Source organism: Falco cherrug, chromosome 13 (assembly GCF_023634085.1).
Source record: "Falco cherrug isolate bFalChe1 chromosome 13, bFalChe1.pri, whole genome shotgun sequence".
NCBI lineage: Eukaryota > Metazoa > Chordata > Aves > Falconiformes > Falconidae > Falco > Falco cherrug.
This window is the reverse complement of record NC_073709.1, coordinates 25229719-25253835: the sequence shown is the minus strand read 5'-3', so window position 1 is coordinate 25253835 and position 24117 is coordinate 25229719. Positions and strand designations below refer to the sequence as shown.

Sequence of the window (24117 nt, the reverse complement as noted above, 5' to 3'; positions counted from 1 at the left end):
AAGGACCCTGATATATTTAGTTCCCTACCTTCGGTTGCTCACAGATTTTCCAAGTTCAGATGTTATTAATTTGAGGCATATTGTTTATATTTGTATTAAATTCCTTAAAAAAAAAAAAAAAGCATAGTTACCCCATATTCTAGAAATCGTATCACATAGGAATCTTACACAGAAAAACTGATGTTAGTTGTAATATTTGTGAAAAGGTCATTATCACAACACTCACCTAACAAAGCAAAGAATACTATTTAAAGTAATCTAGTGATATGGCAGTCATATAACCTTATTCTAAAATTTATGATATATGATTTTAAATATTTGAAGATATGGTGAGAGTTAAGAGAATGAATGTAACTCTGTCTCTCTCTCTTAAACATTCTGTAATCCACTTGTAAATATATGCATCCACAAAGGAATATTATCATTAGTAAAAGAAAATCTGCCTTGACTTTGGGGACTTAACTTGTAGCCAAACACTTGTGCATGCTTGATTTCCAATCTGCTAACTATAATCCACTCTTTTATGGCCTATAGATGAACTCCTCTAGAAAGAAAATTATCTAAAAAAAACTTTTTATGAAAGCTGTGTTCCATAGAGCTCATTCTCACTCTTACTCAATTAAAAAGGAACTTTTTTTCCTGAATTTTACAGGTTAAGTAATCTGGGCCCAGACTGTGGAAACAGACCCATATGTGATAACATTAAAACAATTATAGTACTCATGTCCAGTCATATGATGTAATTTCTTGGAATTTTCATAGGGAGATGTGCCATATATGAGTCCCTGTGATAGGTACTTTGATAGTTTTGCATACCTAACCTTCACAACTTTCTACCAGAAGGTCTAAAATAGTTAATGTTTTGCTTAAAGCCCTGATGTCTGAAGTCAGACAAATATTTTGGAACATTTTTTTCTTTGATTTCTTTGCCTTTTTGTTTGCAGTGAAGAGCTGGAAATATGAGTTGTTCACAAAGACCAAATAAAATAAGATCATAGTGGTATTTTTAACAACTTAAAAACTTTATACTTACCAAAAGCCTGACAGCTATAATGAATATGTAGATGCAAATTAAAGGAAAATCTGCCTTGAAGAAAGACTGAGCTACATATTATTTGTTAATATGTCACTAGTGCAAGGAGTTCTTTAAAACAGAGAATGTTTTCTATTTTTGTGCATTTTAAGTACAGGATTCCAGCTACTCTGTAAGCAACTGCTTACAGTAACAGCTTTCTCTCTCTCTGTGAAAACAAACATGTAAATGCTGCCACCTAAGAATCAACAAAAATAAATCCTACAGAAAACCAAGCCCCTTGAATTTTAGGTCAAAAATAAGTAAGATGTTCTTGAACTAAAAGAAGCATCAAAGATGGTCAAAGCAAGTCTGACACGGTGACCTGACAGCATAAATTATCGAGAGAGATTTTCCACGTAGCCTGTGTTTCTGCTCTAATTCTGTTTTGATTGCTTGGCTTTTTTTCTACAGGCAAAAAATTTTCCTGGTGTGCATGTCTACAAAAATGCTTTCAGATGATCAATTCTTTTTACTTAGGCCATTTTTGATCATTTGGCTATTACACAAGCACACAAATTGCCTGTTCTCCTTTCTCATTTCTGCAAGTTGTGTAACTCGTTTCTATGAGCAATTGCCACAACTCTCTGTAAATCTAGTGTGTCTGCACTTTGGTACTGACAATAATTAGGAATGTATGAAATGCGTTCATTTAATATAAGTCTGTTAATTAAAATCTTCGAGTGTAAATCCAGAGTAGGGGAAGAGTCAGCCTCTATGAATCAGAGACTAATTAACAGGTTTTCCTGGAATTCCTAGGGGAATGGGAACTCGGGTGGGTTGTCCCCTGAGAATTAGGGCAGATCAAATTATCTTTTCTTTGATAAAATAATGCAAATCTCATTTGCAGTCCAAGACTATGCAGCTATAACTCTGCTATGTCTCTCACAATCTTCAACTGTAGTCATTTGGATTTTCTAGGAACTGAAAAAATATTACAGCTATTAGATCTTAGATTCACTTCCATTTTGTCATTACTATTTCCTTCTTTTCTTTTGCCTAGCTTTCTCTCTCCAACCCTGTCCCCAAAAATGTTTTTTCAGGATCTCTTTAATCTCTGCTGTAGAATACTTATATCAAATGGCCCAGAAGGTCTTCATGTCAGATAGGGATATTATAGATTTAAAAAAAAAAAACAAAACAAAAAAACAACAATAATTAGTTCCATAAGTATATCTGCTTTATGAAATGGCTTGGGAATAATTTTTTGCTTAATACCATATTTTTTCCATTTATATGTAGTTTTTTCCCTGTGTTGATTTGATTTCCAGTTGTGAATAATTCCCCAAAAAGCCCGAATTATTCATTTCAATAGAGTTCAAGAATATTCTTAAACTCTCAGAATTGCTTTACCTCTTTCTCCTTTTCCATCAAAAACTCCATGAATCAATTCCAAGTTTCTCTTTCTGATGGAATTTTAGAACACGAAAATACAATGTTTTGACTGGCGTACCACAAACACATCTCTCACTCACACGCAATGCATATGCATAGTAATTGACGCTTTTAAGCACAGTAGCAATATATGCCTAACCTTGGAATAGACCCCAGAAGCATTTTCCCTAACATATCAGACAACCTTTCACTGTGCTATACCAGCTGATAGAAGACAACACAAGAAAACATTCAGTTTCAAATACTTTTTTGGCCTTCTACCATCAGACATAAAACTATTGACATTTTGTAACAAATAAAACATATTACACAAATTGCCCTTCTTTGAAGAAGGTAATAAAAGACTTTCCTGTTTCCAAAGCTCAACAAAGTTCAGATGCTTGTCTCACACCTAAGGCATGGAAAACTACCAAAAAGATGAGCCGGAAACGCTTGTCATAAGACAATTAACACAGGCCAGTTACTATAAATGCTAGGCTAAAGACATTCACTTACTTCCTCATCTGGAGTAACTGGCCTTAATTCCCAGTATCTGAGAAAATGGGCCAACTCCAAACATGGCCCAGGTTCGGAGCCAGCGCACTGGGACAAAGGTGCCCCGAGGGCAAGGGGGTGCTTGCCCATGCAGGCTGCGAGCTCCTGCAGGCTTGGCACCTAAGCACATGGCAAAAGTTGCTTGCTCAAAGTTTCATCCCATGAGCACTCACAGTCTGTTCCAGAGGACAAAAACCCCAATAATCAGTCCTCAACATCTTCCTAAAACCTCTCTCCCTGGCACCTGAAGGTATGCCCTTTTCCTGCTACAACACAGACAGGTGAGTTTCAGGAATTGCTGCAGTTGATTTTAACTGAATTGCCTAACTGTCCTGAAACAAGAGTAAGGAGCGTTCACATATTGCAGTGAATCAGCTTTCAGTAAGCTGTTTTTTGCTACCTCTTGTCTTCTAGCTATCAGTTCTCAGATGCAACGCCTGGAAATAGTCCTATAGGTGGGCTGTAAACCTGCTAATCAATGAAATATAGAGGCAAATTTAGCATTTCAGCAAGCAAGCCCTAAATGAACTTGGGTAAATAAAACAGTAGTACACTTTTTGGCTGAACCTGTGGCTGTCTTTATTTAAACACCAAATGTTTTCCTTATTTAGACAAAAATATTAACTCTCTTGCCTTGTGAAGATGTAACTTTCCTAGAAGTGTAATGTTTTATATATTTATATATCAGATATGGCATTTATAGGGATAAATAAAAAGTGCACAACTGAAAGACTGACCTTGTTATGTCATTAGCAAAATATTCAAAGTGAGCATTTTTCTTATAAAATCTTGTCAGATTAATTCCATTCCTTTTGAAATCAATGGCAAAGAAGCAGATTGGAAAATTCCCACATACAACTCCTAAGTGTTAGAAATATAAACTGTTTTTCTAAACAAAAATCCATCTCCTTTCAAAGACATATGAATCCTATCTAACCAATCCTTTGTATTCTTTACAGGTTCCATAATGCCTTTCTATTCAATCTCATATCATTTTGCTAAGGTAGTATAGACTCTCTTCTATTCCACGGGTACAAATACTTGGGCAAAATAAGGTACCTTAACTGCGCCAGCACTGGAAGAATTAGAGATAAAACTGCTCCTGCTTTATATTTCAGTCCCTGACTTACATATCAATTACAGAAAAGTCATGCAATAACTCCAAGATGCTGATCTACTGATACCATTGGAAGGTAAAAGTTTTGATGTATGTACCTTCAACAGCACCACAGGCATAACTGTACTAGTGGCACCATTGACTTGTTTTCATCTAAGAAATGGGAAACAGATCCACAGGAACGGAATTGTGGATTTCAGATGCAAAATTATATTTTTAAAGGCACGGACATCTGTGTATACATGTTGGCACAAAAAGCATTCTTATACAATAGGAACATCACACTACATTGACACATAACCACAGCTGCAGTGAAAGTAAATGGTGATGAACTCAAAACTGAAGAGAAAATCCTTTTCAGTCAGTGTGACAAGAATTTACAAGATCAAAATGATCGAATATTTATGTGACTACTTTTTATGTAGAAGGATATCCAGAATTATGTACTTATAAAAGTTACAAAATACATTAAATAATTTGTCACAATTCTTCATAAAATTTCTGTTCAGTAATATTTAAGATGAGGACTCATATAAAAAGTGTGAAAAGGCCACAGGACTAAGGATGAATATGAAGGAATAGCACAAGAATGCCATAACAGAGTTAGAAAGGCTGAAAGGCAAAATGAGCTTTAAAAGCAATGATTAAAAAAAAAAAAGCAACCAAGAAAAGGTTCTATTCATACTTCAAAGTTAAGTCAAAAACAAAGGAAAGTACAGATTCACTACTTCACAAGGGAAAAAGAAAAACAACAGAAGACTCAGAGAAGGTTGAAGCCTAAGGTAATAAGATAGACTATGCAATTAACATAGTTTCAGTTTTAACACAGTCTTACTTGCTAAACTGGAGTTCCCCCCCAAGAATAAGACGCCCTATGTCTCCATGGAAAATCTACGTAACTGTGAGGTAAGTATGCTGGCAGTCATGAAGCTGGCGCTAAAATAACATTAGGGCTATGGCCATAAAAAGGTTTGGGAAGGAAACACGAACTGTTACGGCCATTTTACAAGAAAGTGTGGCATACAGATGTATTTGAGGTTTAGGGGAAAGGATAGGAGTATGACAACTTGTGTCTCTAAGGAAAGCACTCTAGTCTTGAATGATATTCCATCAGTCTTAGAAATGGCCTCTTAGCCAACAGTTAGGCGAAGGAATGAGTGCTCATTCCTGAAAACAGCTGCCAATTTGAAGGAGAGAATGGAGCATGAAAAGGGAGAAATTTGGGACACCAACAATCTTATTCTGCCCTGTTTTAGTCTAGCACATCAGCTTTCAGCTGTTTACTGCACTCGTTTTTTCTTATAAGCTCATTCTTCTCCAAAGAACACAGAAACGGCCTTTCCTTAAGCAGCTGATCTCTTCATACATGCTTGCAAACTGCCAACTTCAGACCAGCCAAGGAGGGATTTTAAGAACTGGATTCTGTTCCTCCAGGAGGAACAGAATGAGATGGATGCTGTCTGCAGCTAGATCTGCAGCAACTTGCTACGCCCAGCAGGTCTGTAGAGATAGGATTAATTTCAAGTCTGTGAGGCTATCACTGGAAAGACACACTATAACTCAATATCCCTAGCATGAAAATGGAGTTATTGACTGTCCCTTTTCAGAAAGTGTCTAGAACTTTTTTTTTCAATTATACAAGAGCACACAAGTTTTAGAAAATATGAGTGCTTTTGTATACTTGAGGCAGATGGATAGTTGCTGTGTCTTAGAAAAACAGAGCTGTGTGTTAGAAAAACAATATCCCATAAGCTAGTTAAATATTTATGTATCACATAGGTGACACCAGACACTCAAACATCTTCCACATGTTGTTCACATTCAGTTAAGCTGTTTTGCTTGATGATGGGAATGTGACATTAGGAAATGATAATAAGCTGATGAGTGACTGCCATTTGGATAGTATCTCTGGAGCAAGAGTGGCTTCATAAGTTGTTCACATCCTTGCCACCCACTCAGCATTTCTGCCATAAGGCTCAAATCTGCATTGGTATTATAAGAGAGGAGAGAAATCTTACCCAAGAAACATCAACACGCAAATGGGTTGAGCCAAGAGGTAGTATAATAGTAACATTTCACTTTTAGTCCTGCTGGGCAGTGTATTCCAGATGGTGTGGGTGCTATGAACATCTCTGACTGCCTTTACCTGAAAGAAGTTCTTTGGAAAGGTCAAGACTAGTAGCTCTCTCAGTAGCAGCGTTAAGAAAATCCAAGCCTGCAAGTTGCCTATTGTGAAATATAACAATTACATTAATGGACAGCTGTGACAGATGTACCTCAGCCTTTCTAATGTTTTCATAATCATGAGGAACAAAATTACTTCTATTTTCCATGGAGTACATATGTCAGATTTAATGATCTGAAAGATAAGTAAGAACTGAGCTGCTAAATCCATACTAGCATTCAGTATCCATGAAAATCAAAATGTTCTCCATTGCACTTAAACAGAGGGCATTAGATATTTTCAGATCATATCTGAAATGTAATATAATCTTTGCCCAGAAGGCAAAAGGACTAAACAGAAATATTTCCAGGTATTTCTGTACAAAGTATAGAGAATCACTGCCAAAAGGTGAATCTACTTAAATCTGTATCCAAACTACTCAAAAAGACAAAGTACTTCAAAGTTGCTGTGACCTGCATTGTTCTTCCAGGGACTTGTAGACAGCCAGGCTTTTATGGGTATTTTGTTTCTATAAATAGATTGTTGAAAGCCTGGATTTCCTCCTACAAGGAGACAGTGAGACACTACTGACTGGTATACCTGAGGTAGGAGAGAATTTATTCTTCTCCAATTCACCAGGTGAGGGAAGAGTCGTACAAAAAATAGATCTTGTTCCTGCTTCTTCTTGTCACGTTAGTTCCAGTCAAGAAAGGGTCTTATAAGGATAGAGAGGTGCCCTCCTACTCCTGTGCCACATAGACATACATTTCAAGACCATCAACAATCAGACTTGGATGGGAAGGAAGAAATGCAGGCAAGGATGAATTCAAGGACTCCACTCTACTACATGGACCAGGGCAGGGCAGGAAAACTGCAGAAGCTTTCATGCCTTTTGTCTAACCCAGAGCCTTTATAAGCGAAGATGGTTGCAGTTATCCCAGAGAGGATTGGGGAATATGTTAGAGGGCAACATAAATAACCAAACTCAACCCAAATCTTCTTGCTGTCACCTATTACCAGGACAGGCGCAGTTAACCCAGTTCTAGCCTTAGCCTCAACCAGTAACTTTTTCAACAGAAATAAATATGATTTCCCACGTTGCTGGAAAGATTTGCAGCAGCTCTGTCACAACACAAGTGGCAAGAAAAAAACTGGTCTCCAAGTTCTAGCCTATATCTTTACCCTGATGTTGAATCTACATCTATCTGACCTTCATTCTCACCAGCCTGTCATTTTACATGTTGTTTCTCCATTTGATCCAAAGGTTGCCAGACTACCAGAACAAAAAACCTAAATCATCACACATATTCCTAAATCCGCTTGAAGGCACTAAATGTAACAATGAGATAAAATGGTACCTATTACCTTGCATTAAAAACACAAGCACCTAAAAGCATGAAAATTAATAAAGAGCATCAATCTGCTGCCCACAATATAGCCCCATTATACCTATTTCATCATAACACTATTTACTGGCACACCTTCATTGTTTTTAAAATACATAATTTTGTTTTCTTGATGTCAGTAGCTAAAAGTGTTCACTGAAAAGAGTGGGATCTGGATGGAAGGTAAATAGGTTGTATTAGATATTGTTCCTTGGCTTTTGCTGATGTCTAATGGGGAATGAAAGACATGAGGCACATGAACTTGAACCCATAATGCGATGGAGGTTTAACAGAACCAGAAAAAGTAAATCCAAAATACAAGGACCATCAAATGCAGGATGGTCATGTAGTCCAGAGCCAGGGACAAGACTGCTATAAAACAGCTGCTCTACCAAAGATGTTCCAAACTTGCAAACAAATGACCATCCCCACACTAAATTACAGTATTTTCCATAAAGTTTCTATAGCATCTAAGCAGTCAAGTTATGTTTTTAGGAAGGGGGAATGAGTCATCTGGTATTTTATGTCAGGTCATCCAAATCAGAAAACTCAATTTGACCTCTTTAATGTAAGGAAGTTATATTTCAACCTGACCAACCTGAAGTTTTTGCAGCATAAAACTGATATAACAGATTTGAATAAAAATTCATAAAAATATTTACGATGCAACAATATCAGTCACCTTTGCATTCTCTTTCTTTAAACTAATAATAGACATTTCATAAAGCTGAACATGAAAAACACATTTAAAAACAGCATTCGCAAGTCTGAATTTTACATTCTCACATGCAGGAATTAGGACCTAATCTGAAACCATGCTCTTTTCCAAGTACATGGGAACTGTGCCACTCACTTCATCCTTGCTAGAAAGTCACCCATGTATCCCTTTAACCCAGAGACTGAAACATCAGGGCTGAATTTTGCAGGTTTGCCCTTGCACAGCATTTTTGATTTGTTTTTGTTTAAGCAGAACACTTTGCAGGACTAAGAGCCCGCTCATGTTATTGGAACCATCATCTTGAAGGGAGACAAGCAGAGTTTTGAAAGGATTCAGGTAGTATCTGGATAAATACATGAGAGCTGAAACCTGAAGATGGATTTCGCGTGCTGAAAGAAAATAGATCAAATTGAATTATTCATCCAGCTCCAAACGTTGATTAAATCCATAGCTGGTGGCTGAGGGCTCAAGCCAACACAGATTTACAACTGAATAAAATTTAGTACCAGAAATAGTTCCATCAGTAGTGTTTGCAGAGCAGGCTGCAGTTTCCCTTTCTCTCATTTTTGAGATGCACTCAGTTAACAGCTTGTTATCTTGCTTACGGAAGAGAGGGGGAGAAGAGGACTTAACATTTTTCTAACCTGCAGTTCAAAGACAATAGATGCCTCTCTGCTTTTACAAAAAGGGAATTTTCTATAAAATTGTATTTAATTTTTTTGCAATATAGAAGTATATAAATACAGGAAGTATCTGGAGCTATGTTTTTAAGACCATGTTAATAATCAATGACTATGGATAGTTTGTTTAAATTCTTGAATCTGTGATAGGCGCAGGCAGAAGTTACTTTCTGTCTTTAAGTTGGCCACCTTGGAGTAGTTGCTATTGCAGCTGTGAAGTATTAGGTCAAGGCCACTGTAGGAAGCAAGATATCTGACTTGATCAGTCAATAGTCTAATGTGATTCAAAGACTCTTTGAATCACATTAGACAAAGTCCCTATCTCCTATAAAACCTGCAGAAATATAAATGTTACACTAGTAGATCTGATAAAATCAGGCTACTATCATGGTCTGTTTCTAATGCAGACTGCTCCTGGTGCATCAAGCATTAAAAACTCAGTCATATAAAATGGTTCTTGAAAGATACATCTTGCTGTTTATGTTCTGCCTATCAAGAATTTTGTTAAGAGAAGCCAGGTACTGATGAAATGTCATGGCTTTGCAGGCTCCCTTTTTCCTGATGACTAGTTCTTCTGAAGTCTAGTCTGTTCAAACTGGAGGAGCAAGAGGCAGCAGAATCCATTGCAAAGTGCTGTGATTTCTGTACCAGCAGAATGTATGCGTATACGTAATTCATACTGAAATGACATTTGGCATGTCACATGCTTCCCTGTGTTGTTGAGGGCACAAAAATAAACCAACAGGAGGCATATTTGTTTTTTCAATACAGAAAAAAGAAAATGTCAGACTTGACATGTACATTAGAGCTTTCCAAAGGATAAGATACTCTAGGTCAGTTCTCCTCTTATTTACATTTGGTTTTCTGTTGGCAGAATTATATTTGCTCAATTGGAATCTCTTGATTTACTCAAGTGTGAGAGCAAAACAATCTGATTCCTCTGTCTGTTCCAAATCAGCATTGTTGTGATACTCCCAATTCTTTCAACACTTCTACAATTTTGAAAAAACACCTCGGTCTTCCAAAAATTGGTCTTCTTTAATCTGTTTTATCTTGGTCAAGTTCCAAGCTTCATGTTGCTAATACTACCTCATTTCAAAATAAGGCTTTGTACATTTTTTCAGCTCATAACCTTCCTTAATATAATTGCTATAATTGTACTTTAGCAAGAGCACTTGAATGGCTGAGAAAAATATCTTATTAAATCTATGATAAAGTAGGGACTGAGCAATTATACCCTGGAAGGGGAAAAAAATCACCAGCAACTGCACATTACAAAGGTTGCAGAGTGCCTTGATGAGCTGACTGTGGCTCCCTGATCGATGAACAGCAGTAGATATGCATAAAAGAGTGTGGGTGCCTCGAGCGTGTCTCTGCCTTCGGTTAAGTCAGAGAAAAGGGAAAATAAAGTGCTTTACAGAAACCCACTCTCTTGCGTGGACTGATAGGCATACAAAATAAATAATATACATTAAACATAAGTAAGTGGAATGCCCAGTATGTATCTTCAAATAGTCTATGTTTCAGCATATTCATCCAAATCAATCTCCTGTGCTATTTCTCTGGAGCTATTTATCACAGGGCAAATGTGGCTGACTATTAACTTCTATTCTCACCTGAACCAAATCAGCGACAATATCTGTGAAAACCTAGGACTGAGATCCAGTCCCTTAATCACTCGTGGAGAAGTGGCACAGTTTCAGATGAAAGGGTATTCAGCCACCCTAACCAGAAGTGAGCAAGGAGATTACTACAAGTAGCAGAAAACATGTCCCAATGGCAGAAGACACCAATAACGATATAAGTTCCCTCTGCAACTATACAGTCTTTGCAAGCACTCCACCTATTTCCTAGATACCATCGGACAAGCAGACATCAAGCCTACACAACTTCAGCTGCCACAAATGTGGAAAAAACTCAATCATAAGAATTCAACAGGAAAGGATAGCTGTGAGAATCTGCAGAACACAAGAATCACAGTAGAACACTTCTCACTCTTTTTAATGTCTGTATAGACCAGTGCCCAGACTGCAAAACACTCCCAAAGAACAGTGCCTAGAAACGGCATTAGTACCTGCAGTTTCTAGTAGAGTACCCCAGTCTTTGTAACTGGTGTTTTTTAAGGGCTACATGGCAAATATGGATGCAAACTTTGCCCAGTATAAGAAGGCGATGCGAAAACAGCACAGAAGAACAAGTGTTTAAGGTTTAGGGAAATAAAATGTTACAGAATTTTGGAGGGGGATGGGGTTTTGTTTCTTCGTTTGGGGAATAAATAAAATCAGATGATAGATAACTGACATTTGAGCTCTTCCGTGTTAATCCTTCTTTAAATGTACCCACTGATTTCTTACATGCATTCTGCTGTGTTTCATAGAAATCCTATGCCAATATTATTCATCTATAGTGGGCTACATTTTACCTACTGCTATAGCAACAAGTCCCCCAGTTCTCTCTCCTCCAATAATTCCCAGAGGAAACTGTAATTTTCAGCAACACGTAAGTTGTTTTCTATAGTTACAACTTATTGGTCATGGTTATATGCTCCATCAATGGCACAACTCCACTAACCAGAGAACAAGGTACCAATACTGAGTTCCTCGGAGAGAAATCCACGTTTGTGTTGGTAAAAATTATCGAGTCAATGTCTGTATCTAAGGCAATTCTATTCCTTGCTACTGTAACACACAGAAATTCCTATTAAATCACTCCTGTAGCTAAAAACTTAAACACTATGCTGACTCAAGGAAATGAAGGATAAAATTTTCACACCTGTTACATGTCAGCAATGGAAGACCCATTCCTGCCAGTTCTTTCATCAGTATCTTTCCATTACTGTGTCCTTCCAAAATGATAAATAAATCCCTGTGAAAAAAAAACACATTGGGAACTGGTTCTTTTAGATTTTACTATTTGCAAAGCTATATATCAGATTCATCTCTTTTTAGCCCAACTTGTTCCAGTGTGCAACTGTGACCTGACACAGATATCACAAAACCTAAAAGTAGCAGATTTTATCAATGCATGGTTGATAAGAAGCATTGGCCCAAAATAAAATCAGTGTGCTTTCGGCTGCATCCTGCCTTAAAACTCAAGCGCCCAAGCAACTTCTGGACCATCACAATTTAGTGGACAACTCTCGTTCTCTTGCACTCTCCACTCCTTGTTTCCCTCCACATGACCTTGCAGATGTTCCCATGGAAAGTTATCCTAAAACAAGTCAATTATCATCTAGGAACTTTTATCTGGAACATGGCCCTTTTGTGCATGGATACAGTTCAAGGTGATCAGCGCACTGTAGCACAGCCCTGTACTGTAAGAAGCTCTTCTATTTGCAATAAGATCAAAGGTATCTTGGCTTTGCCATTTAGAAATCTAGATACTGATTAAAATTCTGGAACACTCTGACAACAGCTGCTTTAAACAGAAGTTACCAGATGGTAATATTTGTGTGGGTACCATGTCGTCTGGTAAGGAACAAGCTAATGATGCACAAAATGCTTTGATGCACATCCTTCAAGCAGTAAACTTAAAAGTGATATGAGGCTTCATACAAGGACTCATGTACACAGCTTTGCAAGCATGTGTGATACAAATAATTTTTACCAATACAAGTATACAGGTAAGGAGCCACAAAGTTATTTGGCACATGAGGATTTTTGGGATTAAAATGAGTATCAGCCTTCAAAATGACTAATATTTATGAACTTCTGCATAAATTTGCAGAAAGCTATAGATCATCCTTTAGATGTATTGCAGTTATGATGGTGGGGTTTTTTTATATTCCAAATATAAAAATCCAGCAGTTATATGGAGATTACAGCACAGGTCTCTCCCAGTCATATTTTGGAAATGGAACACGATGACAGCCTAAAACCCAAAATCCAACTAAGCCTGTCAAGTTTAAGGAAAACCACCAGAAAACTCAGGAAAAACTGTTCATGGGTTATCATCAACACAAACAAGACTAGAGCTGTTCCCTACAAGAAACAACTTGGCATTTCAGGCAGCTAATTTCAGAGCTATCTGCTGTATGTATATGCATAACAGGCTCTGATTAAACTCCTTTGGTATGAATGATAAAATTGATAATAGAAAAATGACAGGAACAGTAAGACTGCAGAGGTCCTCAAACTTTTTAAACAGGAGGCTGGCGCGCGGATGAAGTGGCAGGCAGTCATCTGCGGGTGCTTGGTTTCCCCACCACCACCCCCAACGAGGGCAGGGGGGTGTCTGTAAATACCGGGGGGGCAGATTGAGGAACCTGGGGGGCCGTATCCGGCCCATGGGCCATAGTTTGAGGACCCCTGAGTAAGAGGATTCCTTGCACTGGTCTTGCAAGGACTGTGAAGACTCTGGAGGCTCAAATCATCATCAATATCCTGTTTTTTTTATTTACTGAACAAATCCACAGAGCATCGCTCAGGCAGAAATAAAAGTAACAGTATCTACTAAATTGTGGGCTATTTCAAGAAATACATGGTTGTGGTCTGCATTTCCACTCTTACTCTAGAGTTCATGCACTATATGCAAAACTAAAAATAGACCTTCACATGCACCTTGATTTCATTTTTTCATTCAACCCTTGAGCAATACAAAAATAGGAACCTATTTAAAGTATATACTTTTACACAGCAGGGCTCAGTTGGAATCTCCCTGAAAATCATGTTGGACAGGTACCCTGCTGATATAAATTGCAGTGCTGAAACCTTTATCAAAGAACACAGAATAATGCTGAGTAATTAATTCAACATTTTTGTGTGCTGGAAAGCTCACTGAATTTATTTTTTGTTTTGTTTTACTGAAAATTAAGTGTAGCAGGCTTGCTTTGAATTAAATACTCCTCATAAAATATTTTTTTCATAAAATAAAAGAAGCCTGCTGACAAGTAACAGATAACTAAAGTTTGATCAAGGTCAGATAAATTCTGTTCTTAAGTACCTCTGTAAAACACAAACGTATTACTCATTAGGACTCTTAGGAAAGAGTCCCTCAAGTAAGCATATGCCAAAAAATCAACTATTTAAAATAAATGAGCAAAATTCACTACAAATGGTCTAAGTCAGTGACTCTGGTGATCACCCTTTGTTCCTCTATCTTGCTATTTAGGACTTCTGACAAAGAAATCAGAGTGATATTTGTTGTCCCTAGAAATTTAAGACAGAATAATCACATCAAAACATATCAACTTATTTATGTATTTTTTTATTTGTTCTGTTGGACAATTTCTCCAGGACAACTATTATATTCAATATCCTCAGTATATTAGCATCCTGCAGTAATGTATTTAAGTTGGGCATGTTTATTATATTTATTAGCCAATGGACAAAAATAACAGAATGAGATGTAATAGAACACATACATCTTGTATGTAGTTAGCAAGCAATATATTTAATTGTTTCTCCTTCATTTTTGTTGATTTAAATGAAAGTAAACAACAGATTCTAAATCAAATACAATTTACTTATTACAGACCAAATTCTTTTCCAGGGATCTGAGCAACCCTGAACTTTAAGTATTACTGTAGCCCTCGAAGTTTACTGTAGCAACAGTGAGGCATTCCCACTGGACTGCATCTGTATGTCTGCATTGGGGAAGAGAGGAGTGTCCTACACAGCCCTGTGTCCATCAGGAAGAAGAATATGGTCACATAATATCCTGCCTACATGTTGTATGTGGCACTGACATATGAAGAAACCTGGTCCATGTACTCTCTTGATTTTCCCAACACCTGAAGCGTGAGAGAAGCTCTTGCACAAGAGTGAAAAGCCAAAGTGCAACTGTGCTGTCTGGAATAAGCTAGGGGACTAGACAAAAGTAAGTGAGAGCTACAACTTGCCCAGAGTGCCAATGAGAGAAGACCAGGGGCTCAGCATCAGCTGAGGTCACCATCACGGTCCACCACTCCTGATGTGAAGCTGTCAGATCAAGGATGCGAAAAAGTGGCATACCGCATAGCCTATTCCCATACACAGAGGGGAAAGGATGCAGCTCCTGAAAACTTTCACATTTGCTCAGACTAAAGGTTCAGCTCAGTACATGGAACAGAGTAAGCAAAAATCATGTCTCTTGGCAGACCCTTACAGGTCTACCACAACACAGTTACCTGTCACTGTTTTACCCTGACTTATTCCATCAACACTTCTACTTTCTTCAGAGATGGGTTTAAGCCACAAATTGCACATGCAGCTCTAAATTCCCCTGAATTTTCAGATGAAGAGAAGTGCCAGGAATTTAAAATTTATTTTCCCGTAGCTGGGAAATTATTCTTACAAAACAATAGTTCTCTCCTGTCCAAATACAGTAAGTGAGCACACGTTTTATTCTCCTAAAATGTGCACAATTGTACAACTAAGCTGTTTCTATGCTATTTACTTGTCATGATTTCACTTTCATCACATTCACATACTGAAGTATTCAGCTGACAGAACAACTGGCTTTCTTTTTAAATAGTGGATGAAGAGCTATAAAAGTAGAGAAAAAGTGAATCTGACACAATGTTGGAATTTAGATACATGATCAAATATCTAAAATGCTAAAGGATCTTAGGGCCTAAGGAGCTTTTTTTGTCTCCTGAATTATCACTGGACTTTTCTAAATGTTACGTGGAACTGGGGTTGGAGACAACACAAAAAGTCATTTAGATTAGGCATTGCAGTCTTCAAATAAAATGTAGATGAAAATTATAGAAACTCTGGAGGTCATCCTACTGTCATTAAAACAGATTGCAAACCTGCTGCAAGACAGAGGGAGCAGGAGCCAGCTATCTGGTAAGTTATTAAATATAGAGCCCTATTTAAAAGTATGCAATTTCTTCAATACTCAGTCTTCAAAGCAATCTGTCATACACTATGTAGTTAACCTTCATAATATAAGCATTGTATCTGCACTTTGAAAATAGAGTAACTAGGGATAATTTAGCGATCCTCTAGCAAAAGTGGTGTAACTGTGCCTCAGGAGCTGCCTCATTCTTTCTGGCTTTGCCTAAATGTCAGTATCAGGATTTTAAAAAATAATTTCCTGGCTTCTCTTCTCAGGACAATATCCAAAACACTATCTCACTTTCTATGCTGCATGAAAACAGAATTAAAATAACAGCAGTATCTTCCACCTTGTACTACGTATACCATTTTGAAAGTATTTCCTGTAACTCTATCCAAGCTCAACAAAAAGCACCTACGATCTGAAGCAGAAAGTATCAAGTATAGTGACTCCCCAAGGTCACACCGTCACTAGTTTTATTACACCTGTGCTGCACAGCCCGCTGAAGTAGTTACCCCATAGGCTAACTTCTGGAGAAATTTCTGCTTTTGCAAATCTATTGTTCACATGCAACAATATCAGTCATATAAGGCTTGCCAACCTTTTGATCATCTCTACACCCTGTGGGTAGACAAGTACAATTAACACAACTCAATCCCTTAAGTCAAAACCGCTGAGATCCAAGAATTTCATATTTTTCTAATAGCGAATCCATCTTTAACCTGCAGTACTGGAACATGAATTGAATATAAAGTAGGCATAATACCTTAACAAATAACCTAGATTAACATTTCAATTAGTTACTACATCAATAACAAAGAAAAATTAATAAAATAACTGCAGGATTAAGCAGTTATGGTCTAACATTTCTAGTCTTACTATGATTTGTTCAAACCCATTACAGGTACTTACATATCCCAGTTCTCCGAGAAGTAAAATGCAACACATTTTTGTTCAAAGATAATGTGTTATAACAGGAAGCATTCCTAGTGATGCACAGGTCCTAACAAAACCAGCAGCTGGATAGAACAGAGGCAGTGTGTTCCTTAAAGACATTTAGCAAATGGGATTTCCATGTCAATCTGCACCTGCCATTTTTAAGTGACCCCTCTTGACCCTCCACAAGAATAGGCAAATAGCGTTAGATGTTTCATAGGGGTTTTGACACTAATGTCTTCAGGTAAACATAACCATGCTAAACATGTTTAACAGATTAATAAAAAATAAGATCCCTCATATTATAAAGATGCCGATACGGGTTTTCATTTTTGCTTATCTCTGTTATCAAGTACAAACTCAACCTCAGCATGAATTTGGCATGACAAATTAAGATAACGACAACAGCTTCCTTTGAATTACTTGTTTCCCACTCTGTTTAAACCAGTAAATTGCATTTAAATGTGTCTTTCAAGGTGGGGTATTCCATATCTTGTTAAAAGCCTCTAATTCACTTCAGGATCCCTTTATAGCTTCCTGTGTAGGTAAGCAGGGTTTAGCACAAACAAAAGCCCAACTCCAAATATAGGCAGTTGTGTTTAGCACTGTGTTTGTTACCACATTAATTTCCTGCATTCCTGTTCCAACATGAATGTCATTTCCCAGTGCAGAGAAGCCTCAGTTGTAGACAGTTTACAGAGATCAGCCTCAGGCCACTAATACTCTGGAACAGAAATGTTATTCTTTCCTTGGAGACCCATGCCATCTCTGGAATGAAGGCTGATTTTTCAGCACACAAACGAGGATGCTAAGTGTACTTCTTGGAGGAGGGATTCCTGAAATTTTCCCAGGGATGGGAAAGATTATTCTTTCTGTGGTATCAGTACTGGAATTACATATTTTCAGAAGCACAGGAATGACTTCGGGGAGTGATAAGTTCTTCTCCTTTACTTCCCACTACCACCTAGCAGTTCCTGACCCTTTGCCTTGCTCTTGGCAGGCTCATCACTCTTTATCCCCTTATTTAAAATTGTGAGCAAGGAAAGAATGTTTTATCACTGCCAAGGAGGAGTGGCTGCACAGGGCGTAGGGAAGGCAACACAAAGGAAGGAAAAAGCTGTGTGGGTAGGTGTGTTTTTGGTTTCCTATCTATGCAATAGTCTATGAAGCTTCATGCTACAGCAGCATCTCATAGCACATATTGCCTCATGTAGAATTAAATCATTTTTTTAATTTGGAAACTTAACAATCAGCAAGAATGCTAGCTGGCAGTACACAGCAGCTCCTTCATCCAAGGAAGGATTCTCGTCTCCAAGAAGGACATATTCCTTCTGCTGTCAGTGAGCCATTTTCTACTTTGTGCCAAAGAGTCTGCAGAAAGTCTGTCAGTCAAGACGAAACACACAGATTCAAAAACATAGCGTACACTTGGCCATACCATTCCCCACAGTCAGCTACAGAACTGAGGGAAAAACATATAGCATCTGTGGAGGATATGTGAGAAAAGGTGATTTCCAGTTCACCAGCGTGTGTGAACAGGTAGGAGAGATGTATTGCTCCTACTATCCTGAATGCACCTCACCCCCACACCCATCTGCACACATATCCATAGAAACCAGTGCTGACCCACAACACAACATGCTGCACTGCACCCTTTACATATTCATTTGGGATATGCCAAGAATGATCCCTACCCATCCTCCTTATACAGCATCACATGTGGGACTGTCCCTTTCTCACAATGCCATTGTTACAGTTCTGGTCTTTCCTAAGCTCTCCTGCTTTTCACAGTCCCTCTGCAGATATCATTGTATCATTGCAATTGCCCTAGGGCAGCCATTCTTACCTTCACATCTTGCATCAGGGTCTTCACCAGCAGCAGCTGACATAGCTCATGTGATTCATGATCATAAGCCATGCATATCATATGTAGCACTCGTATGGTTGGGAAGAAGCCTTACTTGGAAACAGAACAGTGAAGAGACAGAGATGGATGTACCATTCATCTCAGACATGTCTGGAGGTACATGTTGCTGCAACAGATTTACAAGTAAATCAACTTCTTTTTTTTCCAATTTGTTTTCAGTGTTCAGGGTTATTTTTGGCTAAGAATGTTATTCTTTGAGTGTCTGAGCTCCTCTGGAGGCTTCTTCTTCCTGTGAACCATGGACTGGTTCACTGAGCAGCCTCCAAGTCCTGTGTGGTAAGCTATCAGTTCCAAGAAGAATGAGTCAAGTGTTTGCCCACATGAAATTCATTCCCTGTTATTTTAGGAAGAGGCAGAGAGGCTCATAACTCATTCTCATCACTGCTGGGAAGCAATCACCAGGTCTCTTGCACAATGCAGTGAACAAGGCTTTCATAGAGATTTAGGCAACATAATGTTACAGCCAAGGTAACACATGACATGGCAATGCCATGGAATGTGCTCTTGTAACGCAAATTGAACACTTCAAAAGATATCCCTGCACTTCATCAGGGATCGTCCATCTGCATCCAGGTTGAGATTTGTTGAAAACATTATAAAATAGATTCTGCTAATTATTTTTAAACTTGTTAATGAAATAATTGCATTACTAACAATGACAGTAATAATTTGAGTTGTCAATACTATGGATTAAATCCCACAGATGTGCATCAGGATCTAAGCTGATCACTTCCTTTGAATGTGAAGGGTTTGGAATCCCTGGGTCATGGATCTCATTTTGGAAAGGTGAAGCTCAATCTGCAAACCCATGCTTGATCTTGCCTTTCTCTAAAGAAAGGCTGAATCTATATCAATCCTTTCCTTAGCTGTGCAGATGTATCTTCTGCAGTGAACACAGAAGAGCAATGCTCAGGAGGGTCTCAGGGAATGTTAAATCCTCTGCTCCAAGCCCAGATTGACAACTGGCCTGAAGAGTCACATGAAGTCTCCTTTATCAGACTGCAAACTTGTATCAAGTGCCACTGCAGAGACTAAATTATTGCAGTGATCCATATGGCTGGTGGACGGGTTCATCTAGGTTGAGGTACTTTATAAATGTAATGCCTAATTACCTTTATGACTTCAGGACCTGTAGAATCCACCAGCCCTGCTTATGAAGTCCATGTCATGAGTAAAGGTACTGATAGTGTACCTCCAAACATGGCTTAAAGAACAGAATTTTTGCACCAATTCCCAAATCCTGCTTTCTGTTACAGAGTTGCATTCAGTCATGTAGTTTTCCTATGAAGGACTGAGGGACAGTATCTGCTTTACAGATGCATGACAGAACAGTAAATAGCACAGAATATAATGCCATATAAAAAGAAAGTGGCAAGTGGTCACTGTAGCTGAGACTGAGGTTAAATTTCTTTCTAAAGCTTCTCTGTCAACAAGCTATTTAAGGCTTGCCTCTATATTTTTATCCTTCCTGCTGGTTTGAGTTTCTGGATCATTACTGCAAATTAATGATAAAGATATTAGTAAGACAGACTTCCTTCCAGTGGTTGGAAACATGTATTTTAGAAACATGTTCCTCTACCAGTTTATTGCAGCCAGAAATTAAAGGTTTCCAAGAATCAAATCAAGCTATTTATATATTAGATGAGAAACAGAAGGGATAGATTTTACTTTTAAAATTTCAGCAACAAGACAACTTATAACTGTGCCATTAAGATGTACTCTGGAGAAAAATGAGCAGATGTAAGTATATTTATAAGTACCCATCAGTTTAGCTTGGTTAGGAGTGAGAATGCAGATTTTGTATGTTGCATGTAAAAAAGAAGATGATGGAAATAATCTCAGCAGCAGCTTAATTGTGCAGTCTTTATGTTGTGCTTGAACTTGCAAGATGCACGATCTCCACTAATGTTCACAGGGCAGTGTAAGCATTGGCAGTTGGTATGTTCTCTAAAGAAGTAAAACTTGTGCATTAGAGATGCTCTTAAGAGGATGACCTCCTCCCTAAGTGATACTTTTCAATTCCTGTACTGTAGCTTTCACCTAATAGTTTGAATCTCACACTGATTCAAATGTGATCCTTTGCTAATGCGACTACTTCAGAATGTAAGAGGTATGTTGGTTAAACTCATGTGACTGCAGCTTCCTGGAAATAAAATTTAGAATAGTAAAGCCACAGAAAACTGCAAACTCCAAACACATTACAGTACACCCAGCTTATAACAACATCCCCTGAAAGACACACAGAGGGAAAGCAAGCAAAGGACCAAAGGATAACATGAATTAATACAGAAACCCTAAAGATATATGAAGATTGGCAAAGGCTGGGAGAATTCAGTTATTTCTGACATTTATAATTCTGAAAATTAGGCTCCAAAGCCTCTAAGGAGTTTTTGCAGCACAACTACATTTGAAGTCTTAGTCTTGATGTTTGTTTTTACTACAGCATTGTCTGCCGTGGTTGGAGTAGCCCTAGTCACCAAGATGGTGACTAAAGAATGTTGTAAGGCAGCTAGAGAAGCACTTTACACGTCTTTCCTTTCAATAATTCTGCAACAGGGAGACTGTCACAGATGAGTTTGGGATTTAAAATGGAATAGCATCTCTCTTTTGCCTCTTTTACCAATTCGTTTGGATGCACCATATGCAAGCAGGGGAAAAATCCCTGGTATTGATCTGCTTGTGCTTTTAAGATAGAGGATGGGTGAGAGAGAAGTAGAGGGGAGGAGAGGGAGAGAGAGGCGGGGGGAGAGAGAGGGATGGAGGAAGAAAGGGCAAGCTGGTTAATGTTTTTCTTTCAGCTTGTTTTTATGAGTCACTCCACTAAGTATTTGCATTAGCAGGTCTCCTGCTGCTGCTAGATCATTCAACTGTTTGTTTAGTTGCTGTACCTCTTGAGAAGTCCAACACCGAATTTTTATGCATCTTCCTTGTATTTTACTAATGAATTAAATCTTTAAAAACCAAATAACTTCCCATCAGTGTGGTCCCTATGGCAGTAGCAGTCCCCCCAAACTCAGTACTATTACCCACTTGAGTAAAGGTTACAGAACCAGATGACTGATATTTTTTGTTGCTTCTTCATGTGTTGTCTCCTGACCAAGTTGTACCAGAAAAAGTGAAAATAACAACATAACCGGAATGTCACAATATTCAAGTTTAAAGTTGCTTAAATCTTGAACAACATTTGCAAACCCAAACACTGAGTATAATTTTGGTCAAATCACTTTGAAAGAATTGTATTTCTTCAGGTATGAGACTAATATTGCTCAGAAACACATCAGATCAGAACCTACGTATGCAATAAGACTGACATTGCCTTATTCCTACAGAGTAGGGTCTTAAAAAATTTTTACTACTGAGTTATACAAGAGCAGGTCTGTAAGCAAAACTCTATCACAGCCAGCATCAAAAGAAGCTGCTAAGTCAAAGGAAAGCAAAGGATGAAAACAGCAGACAGCTTTTCTGTCTTTATGAGGATAACTAGAAATTTTCTGTTTGACCTCCTTTACCTCTTGCTTATTCTTCAACATTCTGAATTTCTGTAATAGTTTGCTTTCAACAAACATTTTTTGTATTCCCTTTTCAAGAGTACCACTATAAGAGACATTAATTAAATACAAGCTAGAAACCTGCCTGTTATGAGTAAAAGGCAATAAAAGCATCAGAACTTACCTGTTCACAGAGAAGGATGGTTCAGACAAGAGATCCACTCTATGTAAGAGACTGGGTCCCAAGAGGAGCATTTGTAAAGGAAGCTCTTCAAAATAGCTCTATATCTTCTGCATAAGGTGTTTGTGTTGGTTTTCCTTGTCTTCAGTCAAAACAATGACTGATAGGAGAAAAGGGGGTGTTTAAAAGGATGTAAAAGCCTTGTCTTGGTTCTAAAAGAATCAGCACAATAAGAGCAACTTTTCTTGATTGCAGGTTTATAATCTACGCAACTTTCTCTTAAGCACAGTCCAACCCCAAAGAGCAACCGTGTATAAATGGTATCTTCTTACTTACTACATCTGTTCCCTGTGTGAATTTGGACATGCGTGCGCTGACTTCAGTAATCAAAATACTGCGTTTTTGAGTTACTTGTTATTCTTGCTATGTCAAGATAACTGAGGGAGTATGAGCTACAGCTTTTGTCTATCATCAACAGAACTATGGGATAATTAAAGGACTAGTCAGTTATTTGTATGCAAATTAACTGCCTAGGGGAAATTTAAAGCTTAGCTTGCCCTTCAGAACATTTATCACCTGTAGAGATCTGCTAGAAGACATGAAGCTAGAAGATAAAAATGTTTTGTTGCTTGATTTAATTTGAAGACTTTTAGGGAAAGAAAGCCTGCCTTCCACTTGCCACCTGGGCATATTTTATTTTGAAGTGGCTGGAAACATTAAACACAATTTTCTCAAGCTGGAAGTTAAATCTCCTTCCTGTATAACCATGGTTTTATTCTAGATACATTCTTGCCCTATATGCTGCTTAGGCTCAAAACAGAGTTTAGAGAGGGGATGTCACTGTGATGGCTCTGAACAGCAGTGTCTCTGCTTAATACTGACAGCAAGACAGTGTTACAACTTGTGTTCTGCAACTTATACTATTTTCCAGAGCATGGTATTGATGTTTAAATTTATTTACCTATACACAAGGAGCACCAATGATCAGCATGTTTTACTCGGAATGTCCTTCCTTATCTCTTGCTCTACAGCAGGTGAAACTTACTAGCTAAAACAAAGATGTTCCTTTGGAGTGGTTAGGGCACACTCAATAAGAGTATAAAATAACTAGCAGTCAATTAAAACATTCCTTCAGGTGAAGTGCTAAAAGACTGCCTGGACTCTGAGAAAGCTAGATTTAATCCGTGCTAATAATCCCATGAAGGATTTGTTTCAAAATTACCTGAGCCTATGCAGCTGATTTGCCTATGGTATAGCCTTCTTGCCTGACACTGTGGCTTGTAACTCTTCCACTGCGGGCTCCTCAGTTCCCGTTCTGCTCTGTAACGCAGCTTCTTAACAGCTTCTTTTGGAGCTGCATAATCTGAAAGGCAGGAGACAAAGAGGTCTGGATGAACATTTTTAAAGAACTGCAGAAAATATCATAGTGCTCACATGAAGTCTAATTTATCCTCTGGTCACTTAGTGTGGGTAATGGACGCCGGTGATGGAATGTGCGTGCCCTGGGCTATACACTGGTTCATTACGCACGTGCAGCTCCCTTTAAGTTTAATGTGAATTTAACATACCAAGGAAAGGGAGGACGTACCATTCAGGGTGAATGCATGTCCTCAAAAAAGCTAATGAACTCCTACAATAATACCTGTTTCCAAGATAATGTTAAATATTGGATAGCGATAACTAAGCACTTTTATGACTGATACATACACGTCAATTGTTCATCTCCACCAGTAGTGTGTTAGTGACAGCACAGAAAGA

General features: G+C 38.1%; 1 long non-coding RNA gene across 1 annotated transcript; it reads right to left on the bottom strand.

Moving 5' to 3' along the window:
* Nucleotides 1-28: 28 nt before the first annotated feature.
* Nucleotides 29-23692, bottom strand: LOC114016582 (uncharacterized). The gene is made up of 3 exons (XR_003561101.2): nucleotides 23582-23692; nucleotides 22363-22519; nucleotides 29-103 (listed from the first exon to the last, which is right to left on the bottom strand). It is a non-coding gene; the product is annotated as an uncharacterized LOC114016582 (long non-coding RNA).
* Between the last annotated feature and the right edge of the window lie 425 nt (nucleotides 23693-24117).